Source organism: Mercenaria mercenaria, unplaced genomic scaffold (assembly GCF_021730395.1).
Source record: "Mercenaria mercenaria strain notata unplaced genomic scaffold, MADL_Memer_1 contig_3397, whole genome shotgun sequence".
NCBI lineage: Eukaryota > Metazoa > Mollusca > Bivalvia > Venerida > Veneridae > Mercenaria > Mercenaria mercenaria.
This window is the reverse complement of record NW_026461529.1, coordinates 1-20,872: the sequence shown is the minus strand read 5'-3', so window position 1 is coordinate 20,872 and position 20,872 is coordinate 1. Positions and strand designations below refer to the sequence as shown.

Below are 20,872 nucleotides of genomic sequence, written 5' to 3'. Positions count from 1 at the left end.
AATTTTGACTGTTAAAATTTGTACTTGCAAAACTCTAATTCAGAGTCAAGCACTGACAAAAGTTGAGCATGCTGTCTTATGGACAGCTCATGTTATTCATCTGGGGCCGTATTCATAAAGCATCTTATAAGTACAAGAAATTGATTGTTTACTTAAGTATTACTTAGGTTAGAAATTTATTTTACTTAAGAATATTTGTTATTCATAAAACAACTTGATAAGTAATTCTTGTTAGCTCACCTGTCACATAGTGACAAGGTGAGCTTTTGTGATCACCCTTCGTCCGTCGTCCGTCGTCCGTCGTCAGTCCGTCTCGTGCGTCCGTCCGTGCGTCAACAATTTCTTGTCTGCACGATAGTGGTTTCATTTATGATTTGATTTTAACCAAACTTGCACACAACTTGTATCACCATAAGATCTCGGTTCCTTTCTTGAACTGGCCAGATCCCATTACAGGTTCCAGAGTTATGGCCCCTGAAAGCCCAAAATTAGCTATTTTGACCTTGTCTGCACAATAGCAGCTTCATTTATGATATGAATTTAATCCAACTTGCACAAAACTTGTGTCACCATAAGATCTAGGTTCCTTTCTTGAACCGGCCAGATCCCTTAATGAATTCCAGAGTTATGGCCCCTGAAAGGGCCAAAATTAGCTATTTTGACCTTGTCTGCACAATAGCAGCTTCATTTATGATTTGGTTTTAACCAAACTTGCACACAACTTGTATCACCACAAGATCTTTGTTTCTTTCTTGAACTGGCCAGATTCCTTCATGGGTTCCAGAGTTATGGCCCCTTAAAGGTCCAAAATTAGCTATTTTGGCTTTTGCAGCCATATAGAGACTTCATTTATGGTTTTATTTGATACAAACTTCCAAAATATCTTCAGCAACAATAAATCTTGGATTCCATGACAAATCAGATCCATTCAAAGGTTCCAGAGTTATTTTATATATGATTACCTCCCCTGATTGTAATCAGAATGGATTTATATCAGTAAGTACTTATAGGACTTATTTGAAATTTCATTATTGTCATTAGTTGGACTGAGTCACTGAGGGTAGATAACTATGGACTGATTTTATATCAAATTACCTCCCTTTATTTCAAATTAAAATGGGTATATCTCTGTAACTAATGAAGATACTGATCTGAAATTTCATTTTTGTCAAGATTTATTTGGCAGATCCTTCTTTTGTTAACTTACAAGCATTTTTTTTTTTTTTTATTACTTCCCACTTACGTTACTATAAATAGCTTGTTTTTAGTAACTTTTTTATTATTGACCGTAGGGAAAAACTGAGACCACTTTTCTGTGGTACAACATGGATGGTACCTCCAATTTTTAGGTGTATTTTGACATATCTCTACCTTGTAAGAATTTTTTTTTCTTTTTGGTTAAATTTCTTCCCTTTGTTGTTCCTGTCCTTTGGACTTAGATATTTTTTCTGAGGACCTTCTTGTCCTCAAGTGCAATGATAACAGGTGAGCGATATAGGGCCATCATGGCCCTCTTGTTTTTTTATTGTGGACGAAAACATTAAAAAAACAACAACATTAATTTCAGACAGATACAACATGCACAATTATGTTTAAAGTGCTTTTATCTGAAAACAACACTTTAATCGTACTCACAACGCTTTTGTATTTTCTGACTTATGTTATTTCTTACGTATCTTAAGTTTTAGCTGTTTTATGACTAGAACTTAAGTTTTTACTTAGACTTAAGTTGAAATCACCCAAACTTAAGTAAAATCTTAAACTTAAGTCAAAACTTATACTTAATATGCTTTATGAATACGGCCCCTGGCTGCTATCTTACGTTAATGAAGTGGCTGACATCACAGGGAACTTAGCAACTGAAATTTCTTCTGTCTTACTGTATAGGAGCCTTTAACAATGATCAAATAGTTGGAAAAACATGGTTAATTAAAACTGATACCAAAGTTAATGCAACATCATTTTGTGCAGTAGATTTGAATTCAGAACATCAGTATGTAGTGAAAACTTATAAAAACAAGAAGGTGTAAAGAACAAAACAGGCCAGTATTATGATTCAATTTATGACCCACATTATGAATATTTGTACATTGTTTTCAGCAAAGAAGATTATTTTTGAAGAGCAGAGATCCGCATTTTGTTGAATTCAATTTCTCTGATAGTATTGAAAATGATAAAAACTGAACAACAGAAAAGTAAAGAAATAACATGTGTATTATGTAGTAACACATACAAGAGATCTTAAAAAGATATAGTTAGGATTTTTTAAAACTACAAAAATGGCCGTAATTCTGACAAAATGCAGATTAGAGTTATGGTTCTTGGGCTATATAGTCCCTAATGATCGATGATAAACAAGTGTGCAAAGTTTCAAAACTGTAGCTCTTATAGTTTTTGACCTAAACAAAAAATTTAACCAAGAAACTAAAATTTTCCAAGTACAATAAAGGGCAATTATTTTATCAAAATGCATATCAGAGTTGTGGTTCTAGGCATACATAGTCCCCTAATGTGCAAAGTTTTAAAGCTGTAACCCTTACAATGTTTGAGAAAAAGTGGACCTAAACAAAATTTTTAACAAACGCAGACACCAACGCCAACCATCAAGTGACGACAATACCTCACAAAGTTAAAAAAAAAAACCCCCAAAAAACAGACGAACTAAAAGGAGAAAGAAATACATTTACGTCAGAAACTATGCTGGAGTCACACAACACAAGATCTTGGAATATATCTAAAGTAAATATTCAAATAATTGATCCACTGCCTTTGAACCCAAACTCATATGAGTCTGTTAAAATCCTGGGGCACCAGACACATCAAATTACAGGATCACAACTCCCTGAAAACTTGAAATTTGAAATAATTGCTTTTTATAACAATAAAAAAATACATTTTCTGAATGTCTGCTTTCAGTTTCCTGATTGTGAAGTAACTTAAAGGCTAGGTTTCCCGATCAGGAAGTTAGGTTTCCAATTCGGGAAACTCTGATTTTAAGCAATTTCTGAAGAAAATGGTCAATTTCACTGTCAAATAAAAAATTCAGTAAGACATTTAAAAAAATTGTGAATGGTAGAAATTTAGATATATCATTCAAGTTTAATGTGGCATATTTAATTTGCAGATATTGTGTATATTCTCGTGCACCGGCAATTTTAAATGAAATGGGTCTAAAACTTGCGATATTGCTTCCCGAACGGGAAGCATGTTACTATAAAAAGTAACAAGTTTCCCGTTCAGGAAGTAGGGAAAAACCCATAAATGATTTCCCGAACGGGAAGTTTCCCCTACTGACACTTGGGTACCGAAAAAACAACAAAAACAATACATAGGCTTGGAGCCGTAGCTCCAAGCCAAAAATGTACAAGTTAAACAGACAATTATCTTTGGAATAAATTGGCAGAGATAACAAGTATTGTAAAGAAATTGGATCTGAGTAGAAATTACAGCAGCTAAAGCTCAACATTAGGAATAATCAGGTAAAACTATGAAAAATGATTTTCACTATCAACACTGTCCAGGCATATAGACACTAAATAGAAAAATGGTGCGAAAAAAATGGTAGTTGCATAATGGCGGATACAAATGTCCTCAGGTTTTTTGCTCTGTAGAGCTATTTCGTGACTCAATTGTCACTTTCATTTCATTTCAGTCTGATATTACGTCCAACTCAGCCACGTCAGAACACAGGCGTAATCATTAGTGATTAAAATATGAACATAAATTATAAGCTTCATAGTTTGAAAAATGAAAGAAATATTTTAATTTGCTGTAGGTAATACATTTATCTTGTGAACAGAAATGGTATTCTGCATAAAAAACTGTAGAAAAACAGCTGTCAAATATACATGCATGAATGTACAGCATTTAGCACAGTTTGAAGTCGAAATTGATTTGCTCTCCAAAGTTTATTCCGGGTGTTCGTGAAGGAACAAGCACATGGGAATATATGTGAATAGTTCTCTCCCAATATTTGTTTTGTCTTCAAATTTTATAATTCAACTTCAGACTGGGGTAACAAATAATACTGCGCTAATACATTTAGAATTAGCCTGAGACGTTGTGCTCATCCGTTACCGGTAATTGAGTAGGAATGAAATGCGCCAATAGTGACGTACTAAAGCTGTAAAGTCACCAATGGCGAAAAACAAATCGATAACGTAGGTCAGTGCGTTACTTTTTGCTCATGACCTGACATATAGCGTATTTTACAAGACAAACACAAGAAAAAATTTGCTATTTGAAATATTTTTCTTAAATTTCGCCATTAAATCATCATTATGCTTGCAATCATGTCTGAAAGACTGAAGTACCTAAATTACGTCAATTTAATAGTGGCTGCTTGTGACTCTGTGGACGGACCGTTAGGAGAGGTAACTAGAGTCACAGATTGGGACTACATTTGGGGTAAGTGCTTCAAAATATGTTGCGACAGTTATATTTGACAAAATCTGACGCTTTGTCTTATGGTACTGAAAATGCCATAAAACCTTAGAAGCTGTTGATATCAAGCTAAAACCTTGTATTTTTCATGTATTTAGGTTTCTTGTACGTTTCAAATGAAACGCACAGTGTCAGAGTAAAATGTTTTTCTTATAATTGGAGTTGTTGGAAAAAAACTGGCATATCACGATATAGAGAGTTGTTGTCTGTATATTGTAATTGGGCAACAATCAAATTCATGTGGGTCCTGTCAGAAAATACTACAATTGGTAAAAAGGAAAGAAACCAAAGAAATGTCATAATGGAAGAGCAAAAGTGAATATTAACTTGCTAAACACATTTTTGTTTCTTTGAAGTCTTGAAGAAAAAATAACTACTACCATAAATTTTTATTAGTTCTGTTCAAAACCAAGTGCAGTTTCAATGTATAATGACACATGTCCCCTGCAAATGCTTGACAATGATACATGTGATAAAAGAATTCTAACTTGTCCAAATAATTAGACAGTCAGATTAATGGTTGTTTAATATTTGTGACGGGCAATAAAACCGAGTTAAAATATTGCCTATATGAAAAGATTATGTAAAATAGTCGAACTACGTTAACACATTACTTTTTATTGATTACACTATAATGAAGGCTCCAGCAACTGAAATGATACAGAACAAAACATATACATACACATTTAAACATATATTCACATAATATAAACTATAACAGATTATCATTCTCAATATTTTCTAGGATTGCGTCAAATTAAATTAAGTTCTAGCCAGGTACCGTATCTCAAAACATGAAACTCACAGCAATATTTTTATGTCCACTTGATATATACCAATAAAATCTGTAATGTATGGGACAAACATTCATTCCCTATATGCCACATGTGCCTTTGACACTGAGGAACACATAATGACATATCCAGTAATAAATGTTTTTTCGGACTCGTAACTTGCTAAGTCCCAAGTCCCATCTCGGTGAAGAGTCTTCTCTCCGAAACTGTTGTTTGCACATTAGCCGATAAGGTTGTTATTTTGTACACATTTTAGCTGAACCAAAATTGAGATTGTTTTTGCTTGTCATACAACGTAGGTGGCACTGACAGTCGGCAAAATATAAAACAATATTCAAGCCACTGAAACTTAACCAAAGCTACAACAATATTAATGTTGTTGGTTAAATTACTGCATATAATGAATCAGATTCCAAAACCCAGTGTGAATAGTATTTATCAATTGATAATTTCTGCTTTCTAGTATGACAATGCCTGTCTTTCAAGACTTTGTGCCTCCTGCCGGTTGCATGTATGCAGGATGCAGACCTAAAGTAGTCATTGCATATCCCCATTTTATTCATGTTTATATAAAAAACATTATGCAATGTTTTTGCATGTCCACTGTGGTATCTGTATAGTTTATTATGAAAAATGTTTCCACAAGTCTATTTTTACTACAAAATAGATATGTATAACAAAGACACTAATAATATATATCCTTGGTTACTTTGAAAATGGCATATAAATGCATACAAGCTACACATAAAGAAAATAACAATATACTGTGATTATGAGATATAAACCAGTTCAGAATAGCATGAATAGTTTTTTTGGGAGTGTGTATTCAGTTTAAGCTTGCAAGCTTTTGTTTTCTGTGTTGAACAAAAAAAAAGAATTGTATCCTTTTGAACATTTCATTTTTAGCTCGACTATACGAAGTATAAGGAGAGCTATCCTACTCGCCCCGGCGTCGGCGTCTTTCCGCGTCCCCACCTTGGTTAAAGTTTTGGTGCACTTTCTCTTTTTTTAACTTATCTCTGTTATTACTTGATGGATTTGATTCAAACTTGAAATACTTATTCCTCATCATCATCCACATCATCTGACATAAGGGCCATAACTCTGGTGCCAATATTTCATGAATTATCCCCCCTTTTCACTTAGATTTTCAGGTTAAAGTTTTGATGCACTTTCACTCTATCTCTGTTATTGTACCCCCTGACAACAAAGTTGTAAGGGGGGGTATACTGGTTTCAGGTTGTCAGGTTGTCTGTCTGTCCGTCTGTCCGTCTGTCTGTCTGTCTGTCCGTAGACACAATCTTGTGCGCACCATCTCTCCTTATCCCCTTGACAGAATTTAATGAAACTTCACACAAGTGATCAGTACCAACAGTAGTTGTGCATGGGGCATGTTAGGTTCTTTTAGAAAAAAAATTTGCAGAGTTATGGGACTTTGTTTTTTTTTTTACTATACTATATACATAGACACAATCTTGTGCGCACCATCTCTCCTCATCCCCTTGACACAATTTAATGAAACTTCACACAAGTGATCAGTACCAACAGTAGTTGTGCATGGGGCATGTTAGGTTCTTTTAGAAAAAAAATTTGCAGAGTTATGGGACTTTGTTTTTTTTGTTACTATACTATATACATAGACACAATCTTTTGCGCACCATCTCTCCTCATCCCCTTGACACAATTTAATGAAACTTCACACAAGTGATCAGTACCAACAGTAGTTGTGCATGGGACATGTTAGGTTCTTTTAGAAAAAAAATTTGCAGAGTTATGGGACTTTGTTTTTTGTTACTATACTATATACATAGACACAATCTTGTGCGCACCATCTCTCCTCATCCCCTTGACACAATTTAATGAAACTTCACACAAGTGATCAGTACCAACAGTAGTTGTGCATGGGGCATGTTAGGTTCTTTTAGAAAAAAATTTGCAGAGTTACGGGACTTTGTTTTTTTGTTACTATTCTATATACATAGACACAAACTTGTGTGCACCATCTTCCTCATCCCCTTGACACAATTTAATGAAACTTCACAAAGTGATCAGTACCAACAGTAGTTGTGCATGGGGCATGTTAGGTTCTTTTAGAAAAACTTTTTGCATAGTTATGGGACTTTGTTTTTTGTTACTATACTATATACATAGACACAATCTTGTGCGCACCATCTCTCCTCATCTCCTTGACACAGTTTAATGAAACTTCACACAAGTGATCAGTAACAACAGTAGTTGTGCACGGGACATGTTAGGTTCTTTCAGTGACAAAAATTGCAGAGTTATGGGACTTTGTTTCTTGTTAACATACTATGTACATACAGTCTACATATGCAGTCTTGTGCGTGCCTAATCTACCAAACCCTTGCACACAATTTAATGAAACTTCACACAAGTGATCAGTACCAACCCTAGTTGTGCATGGTGCATGTTACATTCTTTTAGATAAATATTCTGCATAGTTATGGGACTTTGTTTTTTGTTACTATACTGTATACATACAGTCTATATATATACAGTCCACATAATTATGCAATCTTGTGTGCGTCAAATTGCAATGTACTGTGTCAGTGCATGCGGGGGGTACATTCATCACCTTTAGTGATAGCTCTAGTTACTGAATGGATTTGATTCAAACTTAAAATAGTTGTTCAGCATCATCACCCACATCATATTACACAAGGTGCATAACTCTGGCGTCATATTTTCATGAATTATTCCCCCTTTTTACTTAGAATTTCAAGTTAAAGTTTTGGTGCACTTTCACTCTACCTCTGTTATTACTGAATGGATTTAATTCAAACTTAAAATAGTTGTTCAGCATCATCACCCACATCATATGACACAAGATGCATAACTCTGGCACAATTTTTCATGAATTATTCCCCTTTTTACTTAGAATTTCAGGTTAAAGTTTTATGCACTTTCACTCTATCTCTGTTATTACTGAATGGATATGATTCAAACTTTAACAATTGTTCAACATCATTACCCTTATCATATGACACAAGGTGCATAACTCCGGGACCAATTTTTCATGAATTATTTCCCCTTTTTACTTAGAATTTTAGGTTAAAGTTTTGATGCACTTTCACTCTGTCTCTGTTATTACTGAATGGATTTGATTCAAACTTAAAATAGTTGTTCAACATCATCACCCACACCATATGACGCAAGGTGCATAACTCTGGCACCAATTTTTTCATTAATTATTCCCCCTTTTTACTTAGAATTTTAGGTTAAAGTTTTGATGCACTTTCACTCTGTCTCTGTTATTTATAAATGGATTTGATTCAAACTTAAAATAGTTGTTCAACATCATCACCCACACTATATGACACAAGCTGCATAACTCTGGCACCAATATTTAATGAATTATGCCCCTTTTTAGCTCGACTGTTCGAAGAATAGTCTAGCTATTCTACTCACCCTGGCGTCGGCGTCGGCGTCACACCTTGGTTAAGTTTTTTTACAGCCATCAATGAAAGGCATATAGCTTTGAAACTTATTTCTTCTTTTTCTAGGTCAATTACCAACCTCTCTGGGTCAAGTCCCATAACTCTGACATGTATTTTGAGCAAATTATGCCCCCTTTTGGACTTAGAAAATTTTGGTTAAAGTTTTACATGCAAGTTACTATCTCCAAAACTAATGCAGATATTGATTTGAAACTTCACATGTGTCTTCGGGGTTATAAAACTAGTTGATAGCAGCAAGTTCCATAACTCTGACTTTCATTTTGGCCAAATTATGCCCCCTTTTGGACTTAGAAAATTCTGGTTAAAGTTTTGCGTGCAAGTACATACAACTATTTCTAAAAGGCATATAGATTTGAAACTTATTTTTTCTTTTTCTAGATCAATTACCAACCTCACTGGGTCAAGACCCATAACTCTGACATGTATTTTGAGCAAATTATGCCCCCTTTTAGACTTAGAAAATTTTGGTTAAAGTTTTACATGCAAGTTTACTATCTCCAAAACTAATGCAGATATTGATTTGAAACTTCACATGTGTCTTCGGGGTTATAAAACTAGTTGATAGCAGCAAGTTCCATAAACTCTGACTTTCATTTTGGCCAAATTATGCCCCTTTTGGACTTAGAAAATTCTGGTTAAAGTTTTGCGTGCAAGTACATACAACTATTTCTAAAAGGCATTAGATTTGAAACTTATTTTTTCTTTTTCTAGATCAATTACCAACCTCACTGGGTCAGACCCATAACTCTGACATGTATTTTGAGCAAATTATGCCCCCTTTTAGACTTAGAAAATTTTGGTTAAAGTTTTACATGCAAGTTACTATCTCCAAAACTAATGCAGATATTGATTTGAACTTCACAGGTGTCTTCGGGGTTATAAAAACTAGTTGATAGCAGCAAGTTCCATAACTCTGACTTTCATTTTGGCCAAATTATGCCCCTTTTGGACTTAGAAAATTCTGGTTAAAGTTTTGCGTGCAAGTACATACAACTATTTCTAAAAGGCATATAGATTTAAAACTTATTTTTTCTTTTTCTAGATCAGTTACCAACCTCACTGGGTCAAGTCCCATAACTCTGACATGTTTTTTTGAGCAAATTATGCCCCCTTTTAGACTTAGAAAATTTTGGTTAAAGTTTTACATGCAAGTTATTAATCTCCAAAACTAATGCAGATATTGATTTGAAACTTCACAGGTGTCTTCGGGGTTATAAAACTAGTTGATAGGATCAAGTCCCATAACTCTGACCTTCATTTTGGCCAAATTATGCCCCCTTTTGGACTTAGAAAATTCTGGTTAAAGTTTTGCGTGCAAGTACATACAGCTATTACTAAAAGGCATATAGATTTGAAACTTATTTTTTCTTTTTCTAGATCAATTACTAACCTCACTGGATCAAGTCCCATAACTCTGGCATGTATTTTGGGCAAATTATGCCCCCTTTTGGACTTTGAAAATTCTGGTTAAAGTTTTACATGCAAGTTTCTATCTCCAAAACTAATGCAGATATTGAATTGAAACTTCTCATGTGCCTTCGGGGTTATAAAACTAGTTGATAGCAGCAAGTCCCATAACTGATATGCATTTTGGTCAAATTATTCCCCCTTTTTAACTTAAAACTCTTTTGATATTTAACTTTTTTGGGTAATATTTTCCTGCTTCTGGGTCAATATTTCGAATAGTCGAGCTTGGCTGTCTTACGGACAGCTCTTGTTGCTTAGGATATACTTATGTAGTGTTTTGATACATTTTATCTTTACCTCTCTTATTACTTTAAGTTGATATTTTTGACATAGACTCAGGCTATTGTGCAATATCTTCATCCACAACTGGAGTCATTAAACACTCCAGTGACAGCTCTAGTTTCCTCAGATGTGCCCAGTTTCACTATCCAGCATCGAAATAGTTGAGCGTGCTGTCGCCTGTGACAGCTCTTGTTATTTATTTGGTCGACTTCTCAAAATTGGTGTTTTTTTTTATTTGTTCAAAAACTTTTTATTTACTATTTAAAATCACAGGAAACAACTATGTTAAGCCACTTGATGGCACATTTTCTTCTTTACTTTTATTTAACTTTGTGAGAATGTTTGTCTATGAAATCTAGGTCAGTTTTGAAACTGGATTATCTATTTAAAAAAAACTCGGCCACTATATGAAATCATAGAATTACCTTGTTAACACTCTGCAGGCCACTTCTTCTACCTAATCTTCATGAAACTTGGTCAGAATATTAACCAGTTTGAAATCTAGGAGAATTTTGTAACTGGGTCACTTGGACAAAAAACTCATTGGGCCAAATCATTGAAAAACTTGGTTAATGATCTATCTGATTTACATAAAACATCTTGGTGATATATGACCATTTTGTGTCGATTTTGCCTAAAACACAACTCACTCACTTACATAAAACATGGACAGAATGTTTGTCTCTATGAAAACTTAAGGAGGTAGGTTACCTTAATATTTGTATGTGTGCATGTCCAACCGGAAGCTAACGTGACAATTTACGATGATGTTTACGACAGACTAAATGTGTTTGTATATCCATTCTTCTGAAAACAAATCCTGAACATGTCTCTAATCTGATGCTTTATGGTTTAAAAATGCAGAAATGAATAAATTGCCGCAGAAATGCTTCCAAACAATGTTGCCTTAAAATGATGTCATTGGCATCATGACGTTACATGTCAGTTACCGTGCAAAATTAATAGCTTTTATATTGCAAGTATGTAATTCTGTGCATTTTCTTTATTTGAACTATTTTCAAACAGCCATTATTTGCTGAAATATTTTTATGAGTCTTTTGCTCTGACTTATATTCAGTATTTTGCTTCTTTTATGTAGTTATATTGAAATGTTATGCGGAATGTAAGAAAATGGATGATGGTAACCAATGTTATTTGGAATATAGTTGGGTGAAAGGTTACTTGTTACGGCCATTTTCAAATAAAAAAAAAGCTGGCAGTTTGATTTGTAATACCTATTTTTCAGTTTCCATTGATAATTTGTTACTTATATACTAAAAATAAGCTCTAAAATTGTTCAAATTTCAGTAGAAAATTGTGGTTTCTTGAATTGAATTGATGTTACCATGGAAACGAAGCTCATGACCTATATATCTAAATGTAAAATTCAAAAGTGTTGACACTGGTCTATTTAAGGAACACAAAAATCCAGGCCGTTATTTTTTATTTTTTGGTTTACGAACCGCCAGGATGACACATGGTCGTAGGAGGAGGGAAAAAAAATAAAATAAAAAAACAGAATCAGAACTTTTTATCTCCATAGGAAACAGACCTTTGAAAGGAATATGGGTAAATTCTAGATAACATCACACAGGCTGCATGTTATAATCTTCTTTCCCATATTTGATGCTTTTTCCTTCAAAAATATCTTTGACCTTGGTTATATTTGATTAAAAATGAGCCTTGGGGCTAGTTATAGCTGCTTGGGAAAAAATTTTGTCTTTGTATTTTCTGTAAAATTACATTAATATACGGCTGGGCAGTTAGCTGTAACATTTTATACTATACATAAAAACTGCATATATTCTCACATACTAAATGAATGGAGACATAGAAGTCATATGTTAAACACTGACTGAAATTAATACCTTGTGTTAAAACAACAGATGGGAAGAATCAAATATTCCAAACATTTGAACAACACTGTTTGTCAGAATTTTACACTCAGCAGCCATCAAGCATCTTGGCTGTTTATGGACCCAGTTTGAAACTTAGGGCTACAACTACATGACAGTATACAATACACTGTGCCTAATAAGCAATTATCTTTTTTAATCCCCCGCCACAAGTGGTGGGGGGTTATAGGAATGGTCTCGTATCTCCTAATCCCCTTGAAGGATTTATATGAAACCTGGGTCAAATGATCACTTCATCAAGACGATGTGCAGAACTCATGAGTCAGCCATGCAGGCTCAAGGTCAAGGTCACAAAGGTTTGAGCCTTCCATTTTGTGTCCACTCTGTATCTCCTAAACCCCTTGAAGGATTTCATTAAACTTGGGTCAAATGATTACCACATCAAGAACTCATGATTCAGCTATGTCAACTCAAGGTCAAGGTCACAACTCAAGGTCAAATGTTTGAGCTCTGTATCTCCTAAAACCCTTGAAGGATTTTCATGAAACTTGGGTCAAATGATCACCTCATCAAGATGATGTGCAGGATTCATAAGTCATTCATGCCAGTTCAAGGTCAGTGTCACAGCTCAAGGTCAAAGGTTTACCCTTTCACTATCCATAACAGTGGCGGGGGATTTAGCTGTCTTTCAGACTGCCTTGTAAGTAAAATAGGAATAGGAAGTGTCTAGCCATCTAGTAAACAGACACCTATATTCTGCCCGTCTGTTAACTGGAAGCCTTGCCTTTCCTCTTATGGTTTTCTTGGCTTTTGTTATTTATTTTATGAATAGGCCAAATGTAATACAACAGTTCATCTGTGCCATGATCTTTGAAAATTCTGTCAGTCAAATATTTGTTTTGCCACATCTGCTGCACAACAACATTGGAAAAGACAGTAATTACATCTATAATCAACATTAATCTGATGTTAATATGTAACGTACAATAATTTCATTAAAAAAAAAATACGTAATTCATAATTTATAAACAAACAGGTTACTGGACGCAAAAAAGCGCTAGAGGACAGGCTAAACGTTTGCTTACCAGGCCTTACAATTACACCGTTTTGATGTCCCCTGTACCAGTTTATATCATCAAACAAAAGTACTGTAATCATTGTGTATATAAATGATATTTTTAGGGAAAAATTGCTTTCAAGTTCGCATAAGCCATGCATAGAATCACCATAATAAGCATTGCGCTATTGGGACAACAGTTACTATAAACTTAGTCGTATACTAAACACAGACTGCATATCATCGACAATTGGCCATTTTTCAGGAAAGCACTACGTTGCAACTTTAAATGTTGTTTCATTTTCATTAAAATTACTTCAAAATTTTGGAAATAATACAGCCTGGGCGCAGCCATTTTTAAACATTTCATAAATTGCATAAGCATGCTGATGATGTCTAGGTCAAGTTCGAAACTGGGTCACATGTGGTTAAAAACTATGTCAGTAGGTCTAAAAATAGAAAAACCTTGTGACCTCTCTAGAGGCCATACTTTTTTATGAGATCGTCATGAAAATTTGTGAGAATGTTCATCTTGATGATATCTAGGTCAGCTTTGAAACTGGGTCATGTGCCTTCAAAAACTAGGTCATTAGGTCAAATAATAGAAAAACCTTGTGACCTCTCTAGAGGCCATATTTTTCAATGGATCATGAAAATTGATCAGAATATTAATCTTGTTGATCTCAAGGTCCATTTTGAATCGGGTCATATAGGGTCAAAAACTAAGTCACCAGGTCAGATCAAAGGAAAAGCTTGTTAACACTCTAGAGGTCACAATTTTGGCCCAATCTTAATGAAACTTGGTCAGATTGTTACCCTCAATAAAATCTTGGACGAGTTTGATATTGGGTCATCTAGGGTCATAAACTAGGTCACCAGGTCAAATCATAGGAAAAGCTTGTTAACACTGTAGTGGCCACATTTATGATCATATCTTAATGAAACTTGGTCAGAATGTTAATCTTGATGATCTTTTGGTCAGTTTTAATCTGGGTCAGGTGGGGGTCAAAAACTAGGTCACTAGGTCAAATCAAAGGAAAAGCTTGTTAACACTCTAGAGGCCACATTTATGACTATATCTTCATGAAACTTAATCAGAATGTTAATCTTGATGATCTTTAGATCAAGTTCAAATCTGGGTCATGTCCGGTCAGAAACTAGGTCACTGGGTCAAATCAGAGGAAAAGCTAGTTAACACTTTAGAGGCTACATTTATGACCATATCTTAATGAAACTTGGTAAGAATGTTGATCTTGATGATCTTTAGGTCAATAGGTCAGTGAGCGATACAGGGCCTTCATGGCCCTCTTGTAATACATAGTTGTTTAAAAATGAGAGAAAATGCGTTACCATGGAAACATGAGCCCTGCAACATATACATTTTAAGCTGATATTAGATAGCTAAAGTGCATACTAGTTTATCAGTTATGCAGACATTATGGATATCAGTGAAACTAAAATACACTGAAAAGTGTTAAATATCCATATTTTCCTTCTTTTAATATAAAGTACCTTTGGAGGGTCATGTTCTTCAAACCTGGGTAAAAATTGAACTTGAAGGGACAGAGATAAACAAAATTGAGATTGTAGCAGTTAAAACATCATATTACATGAAATACAAAAAATTGCTGCAGTTCAACTAATTTGAATTTTCCCATGTAACTAGGTAACCTACCTCTCCTTAAACTAAATTAGATACTATGTTTCCATGAGTTAAAAGTTATATCAGGTGAGGGATACCCTTCAGGGCCTATCAGTGATATTCAAATGATTGTGCCCCTTGATATAAAATGGTTACTATAGCTGGAAATAGAAATGGCAACATAATATTCACCAAAGACTACCTTGGCTTAATTTCCTTAGTTGAACTGATGGAAAAGATTATACATCATATTCTTATACTCAGTTTTTGTTTCTATAGCAACAAGGAGAGGCCACATGCAAACACAAGGAGTTTCTAGAGTCTGAAGAAGTTCCTGAATCAATTTCTGTTGACAAGAAACATCAGAGTATTGCTCAGATAATCTATGCTGGATACAGAGTAAGTTACAACTATTTACTATAGCTATGTCTCCCCCATAGGTGGGGGGAGACATTTTGTTTTCGCCTTTGCTGTCTGTCTGTTCGTCCGCATAAGGCTTGTCCGGCTTTCACTGGTCAAAGTGCTGGCCGGATTTCAAAGAAACTTTACTGCAAGACTAGTTGTGCATGTGGCTGGCAAGTTCCGCTTTGCTACACAAAATGGCAACAAGAGCTAGAAGTAGAAAAATCTTGTCCAGTTTTCACAGGTCAAACTGCTTGCTGGATTTTGATCAAACTTCACAAGAGTGAACAGTACAAAGCCTAGTTGTGCATATTGCCGACACTTTCAGCTTCGCTGCACATAATAGCCGCCAGTGCTAAAGATAGAAAAATCTTGCCCGACTTTCTCAGATCAAACTGCTGGCTGGATTTTGATTAAACTTCACAGGAGTGATCAGTACCAACCCTAGTTGTGAATACCACTGGCAACTTCCACTTCACTGCACAAAATGGCCAGCAGAGCTAAAAAATAGAAAAATCTTGTCAGGCTTTCACAGGTCACTGGACAGATTTCGACAAAACTGCCTTCATCTTCATGTCTTAAATCCGTCAATACCAACTGCAACTCATGTTTTGACTTTCACCCTGCATACCAACAAACATGCCCCTCTCCTATCCTTAGAATACATAGACGGGAGACATGTTTCTGTACCCCCCCCATGAGTGGTGGGGGCATATAGATTTGGTCTTGTCCGTGCGTCCGTCCGTCCATCCGTCCAAAGTTTGTGACGTGCCTAGCTCGAAAAGTATTTTATATAAATTGATGAAACCTTACACAAGTCTTTATCATGATATGAACTTGTGCACCTCCTATTTTTCGTCAGGCTCTGTCCCCTATTTTTAGCTCACATGTCACAAAGTGACAGTGTGAGCTTTTGTGATCATGCAGCGTCCGTCGTCCGTGCGTCCGTGCGTAAACTTTTGCTTGTGACCTCTCTAGAGGTCACATTTTTCATGGGATCTTTATGAAAGTTGGTCAGAATGTTCATCTTGATGATATCTAGGTCAAGTTCGAAACTGGGTCACGTGTGGTCAAAAACTAGGTCAGTAGGTCTAAAAATAGAAAAACCTTGTGACCTCTCTAGAGGCCATATATTTCACAAGATCTTCATGAAAATTGGTCAGAATGTTCACCTTGATGATATCTAGGTCAATTTCGAAACTGGGTCACGTGCCTTAAAAAACTAGGTCAGTAGGTCAAATAATAGAAAAACCTTGTGACCTCTCTAGAGGCCATATTTTTCATGGGATCTGTATGAAAGTTGGTCTGAATGTTTATCTTGATGATATCTAGGTCAAGTTCGAAACTGGGTCACGTGCCATCAAAAACTAGGTCAGTAGGTCAAATAATAGAAAAACCTTGTGACCTCTCTAGAGGCCATATTTTTCATGGGATCTGTATGAAAGTTGGTCTGAATGTTCATCTTGATGATATCTAGGTCAAGTTCGAAACTGGGTCAGCTGCGGTCAAAAACTAGGTCAATAGGTCTAAAAATAGAAAAACCTTGTGACCTCTCTAGAGGTCATACTTTTGAATGGATCTTCATGAAAATTGGTCAGAATGTTCACCTTGATGATGTCTAGGTCAGGTTCGAAACTGGGTCACGTGCCATCAATAACTAGGTCAGTAGGTCAAATAATAAAAAAACCTTGTGACCTCTCTAGAGGCCATATTTTTCATGGGATCTGTATGAAGGTTGGTCTGAATGTTCATCTTGATGATTTCTAGGCCAGGTTCGAAACTGGGTCAACTGTGGTTAAAAGCTAGGTCAGTAGGTCTAAAAATAGAAAAACCTTGTGACCTCTCTAGAGGCCATATTTTTCACAAGATCTTCATGAAAATTGGTCAGAATGTTCACCTTGATGATATCTAGGTCAGCTTTGAAACTGGGTCATGTGCCTTCAAAAACTAGGTCAGTAGGTCAAATAATAGAAAAACCTTGTGACCCCTCTATAGGCCATATTTTTCATGGGATCTGTATGAAATTTGGTCTGAATGTTCATCTTGATGATATCTAGGTCAAGTTCGAAACTGGGTCAGCTGCGGTCAAAAACTAGGTCATTAGGTCTAAAAATAGAAAAACCTTGTGACCTCTCTAGAGGCCATACTTTTGAATGGATGTTCATGAAAATTGGTCAGAATGTTCACCTTGATGATATCTAGATCAAGTTTGAAACTGGGTCACGTGCCATCAATAACTAGGTCAGTAGGTCAAATAATGAAAAAACCCTGTGACCTCTCTAGAGGCCATATTTTTCATGGGATCTGTATGAAAGTTGGTCTGAATGTTCATCTTCATGATATCTAGATCAGGTTCAAAACTGGGTCACATGAGCTCAAAAACTAGGTCACTATGTCAAATAATAGAAAAAAAAACGACATCATACTCAGTTCAAAACTGGGTCATGTTGGGACAGGTGAGCGATTCAGGACCATCATGGTCCTCTTGTCAGAGTTATGGCCCCTGAAATAGTCAGAAATGCACATTTTTTTTGTGCCCACCCCCATGAGTGGTGGGGGCATATAGATTTGCTCTTGTCCGTCCGTCCGTCCTTCCTTCCATCCGTCCGTCCTTCCGAGAATGTTGTGTCGCGCCTAGCTCCAAAAGTATTTGACGTAGAGTCACAAAACTTTACAGGAATGTTGGTCAGCATGTGTAGTTGTGCACCTGGGGTTTCGCGTCCGGATTCATTCAGTCTTGTAGGAGTTATGGTCCCTGACTTTGTAAAAATTGGTCATTTTAGTGTTGTGTCACGCCTAGCTCCAAAAGTATTTGATGTAGAGTCACAAAACTTTACAGGAATGTTGGTCAGCATGTGTAGTTGTACACCTTGGGTTTCGCGTCCAGATTCATTCAGTTATGTATGAGTTATGGCCCCAGACTTAGTTAAAAATTGGACATTTTAATGTTGTGTCGCGCATAGCTCCAAAAGTATTTGACCTAGAGTCACCAAAGTTTACAGGAATGTTGGTCAGCATGTGCAGTTGTGTACCTGGGGTTTCACGTCCATATTCATTCAGTATTGTAGGAGTTATGGACCCTGACCTAGGAAAAAATTTTCATTTTAATGTTTTGTCGTGCATAGCTCCGAAAATATTTTACCTACAGTCATTATTTCACTACACAAGACCAGACTTCTTGTCCAGACTTACTCAAAAAAAAAAGTTTGTGAAACATGTATGTTAAAACTAGAATCATAAAACATGAGAGGATTGTTTTATAGCCTATGAAGTGTTCTCTTTAGGATTTTACTCAGCTAGGCCAGAGTTATGGCCAAAGTGAAAAATACACATAAGGTTCTTAAAAGTTTGTGTTGCAAACATCTTAAAAATTGTTTAACCTGAGTCATTAAACCATGTTACAGTGGCAAGAGTGGGGGACACCTGTGTCCTATGGACACACATCTAGTTACCTTGTGACACACCTAGCTCAAAAAGTATTTGATATAGATTCATGAAACCTTGCATGAGTCTTAATCATGATATGAACTTGCGCACCACCTATTTTTCATCTGGCTTTGCCCCCTATTTTCAGAGTTATGGCCCCTGAAATAGTCGAGAATGCACATTTTCACCTTGTGACATGCCTAGCTCAAAAAGTATTTGATATAAATTGATTAAACCTTGCATGAGTCTTTATCATGATATGGACTTGCGCACCTCCTATTTTTCATCCGGCTCTGCCCCTATTATCAGAGTTATGGCCCCTGAAATAGTCAGAAATACACATTTTCACCTTGTGACATGTCTAGCTCAAAAAGTATTTGATATAGATTCATGAAACCTTGCTTGAGTCTTTATCATGATATGAACTTGCGCACCTCTTATTTTTCATCTGGCTCTGCCCCCTATCTTCAGAGTTATGGCCCCTGAAATAGTTAAAAATGCACATTTTCACCTTGTGACATGCCTCGCTCAAAAAGTATTTGATATAGATTCATGAAACCTTGCATGAGTCTTAATCATGATATGAACTTGCGTACCTCCTATTTTTATCCCCCGCCGATGAAATCGGGAGGTGGGTATTGAAATGGCGTTGTCCGTCCGTCAGTCCGTCTGTCCGTCCGCAGCCATTTCTCAGTAACTACTTGGTAGAATTTCATGAAACTTGAAATAAACATGAACCAACATACTGCGATGATGCCCGTCAAGTTTTTTTTTTGATTGGTCAATTTCCCTCAGAGTTACTGCCCTTGATTTAATAAAAAATGTCCGTCTGCAGCCATTGCTCAGTAACTAACAGGTAGAATTTCATCAAATTTGAAATAGACCTGAACCAAGATACGTCGCTGATGCCCGTCAAGTTTTTTTTTTGATTGGTCAATTTCCCTCAGAGTTATTGCCCTTGATTTAATGAAAAATGTCCGTCTGCAGCCATTTCTCAGTAACTAGCAGGTAGAATTTCATCAAACTTGAAGTAGACATGAACCAAGATACTGCGACGATGCCCTTCAAGTTTTTTTTCGATTGGTCAATTTTCCATATAGTTATTGCCCTTTAATTGTTTAAAAATCCACAGATCTGTACATAACAAACCAACCAATTGGAAGAATTTCATTAAACTTCTTCCATTCTTTTCCATGAATATTTATTATAAACATGTGATGTTGTGTACCTACACCTGGTCACCACCTTACCTTGGTCACCCCCCCCCCCCTCAAACCCCCCCCCACCACCCAATTTTTTTTTTTTTTTTTTTTTCAGTTTTTGTTTTCTATCAATATTTATAATCAACATGTAAACTGTTGTATCCTCACCATACACACCCACCCCCCACCCAAACAAACCATTCATTTTCTTTTAATTTGATTTTGACTAATGAAATTATTTGCTTCTTGGTAACATTCTTAACTTTTTGCTGGATATATTTTTTTGCCGTTCCTCAACTCTGACCCTTTCGGCGGGGGATTCCAATTCATCGAATTTGCTTGTTCATTTGGGTCCGCCCCCTATTTTTAGAGTTATGGCCCCTGAAATAGTCAAAAATGTACATTTTCACCTTGTGACACACCTAGCTCAAAAAGTATACAAGTCAAATGGTTTATCGCGGCCAGAAATTTGTACAAACCGGACAGAAGCTGCGAAATCGTCATTTGTGCAGGAATGAAGCGTTTACCGTAATGTCCAGTACTGGACAGGTATAGTGACCATGCACGGACACAGCCAATTTTCTCAGAGGGGGTCCGATCCCCTGCCCCCACCCGCCCTGGAAATTTTGCAATTTGGCACTTCATTTTTTGCATTCTGGGACAGTTTTATGGACTAACCTGTTAAATTTGCGAAAATGATAAAATCAAGCTTTCTTGAAGGTAAAATTCTTAAAGTCTGTCCCACCTATCTGGTTAACATCATTTTTAAAATTATGATATGCATTATGATGCCCTAAAATATGTTTTTATATAGCGCAGATC

At 36.0% G+C, this 20,872-nt stretch overlaps 1 long non-coding RNA gene across 1 annotated transcript in view; it reads left to right on the top strand.

Annotated features, from left to right (window-relative positions):
• Window positions 1-15,401, top strand: part of LOC128553031 (uncharacterized) — a 43,862-nt gene extending 28,461 nt beyond the window's left edge. The window contains exon 4 of the long non-coding RNA XR_008369227.1: window positions 15,300-15,401. This is a non-coding gene — a long non-coding RNA (uncharacterized LOC128553031). The remainder of the gene's footprint in view (window positions 1-15,299) is intronic.
• Window positions 15,402-20,872: the final 5,471 nt, after the last annotated feature.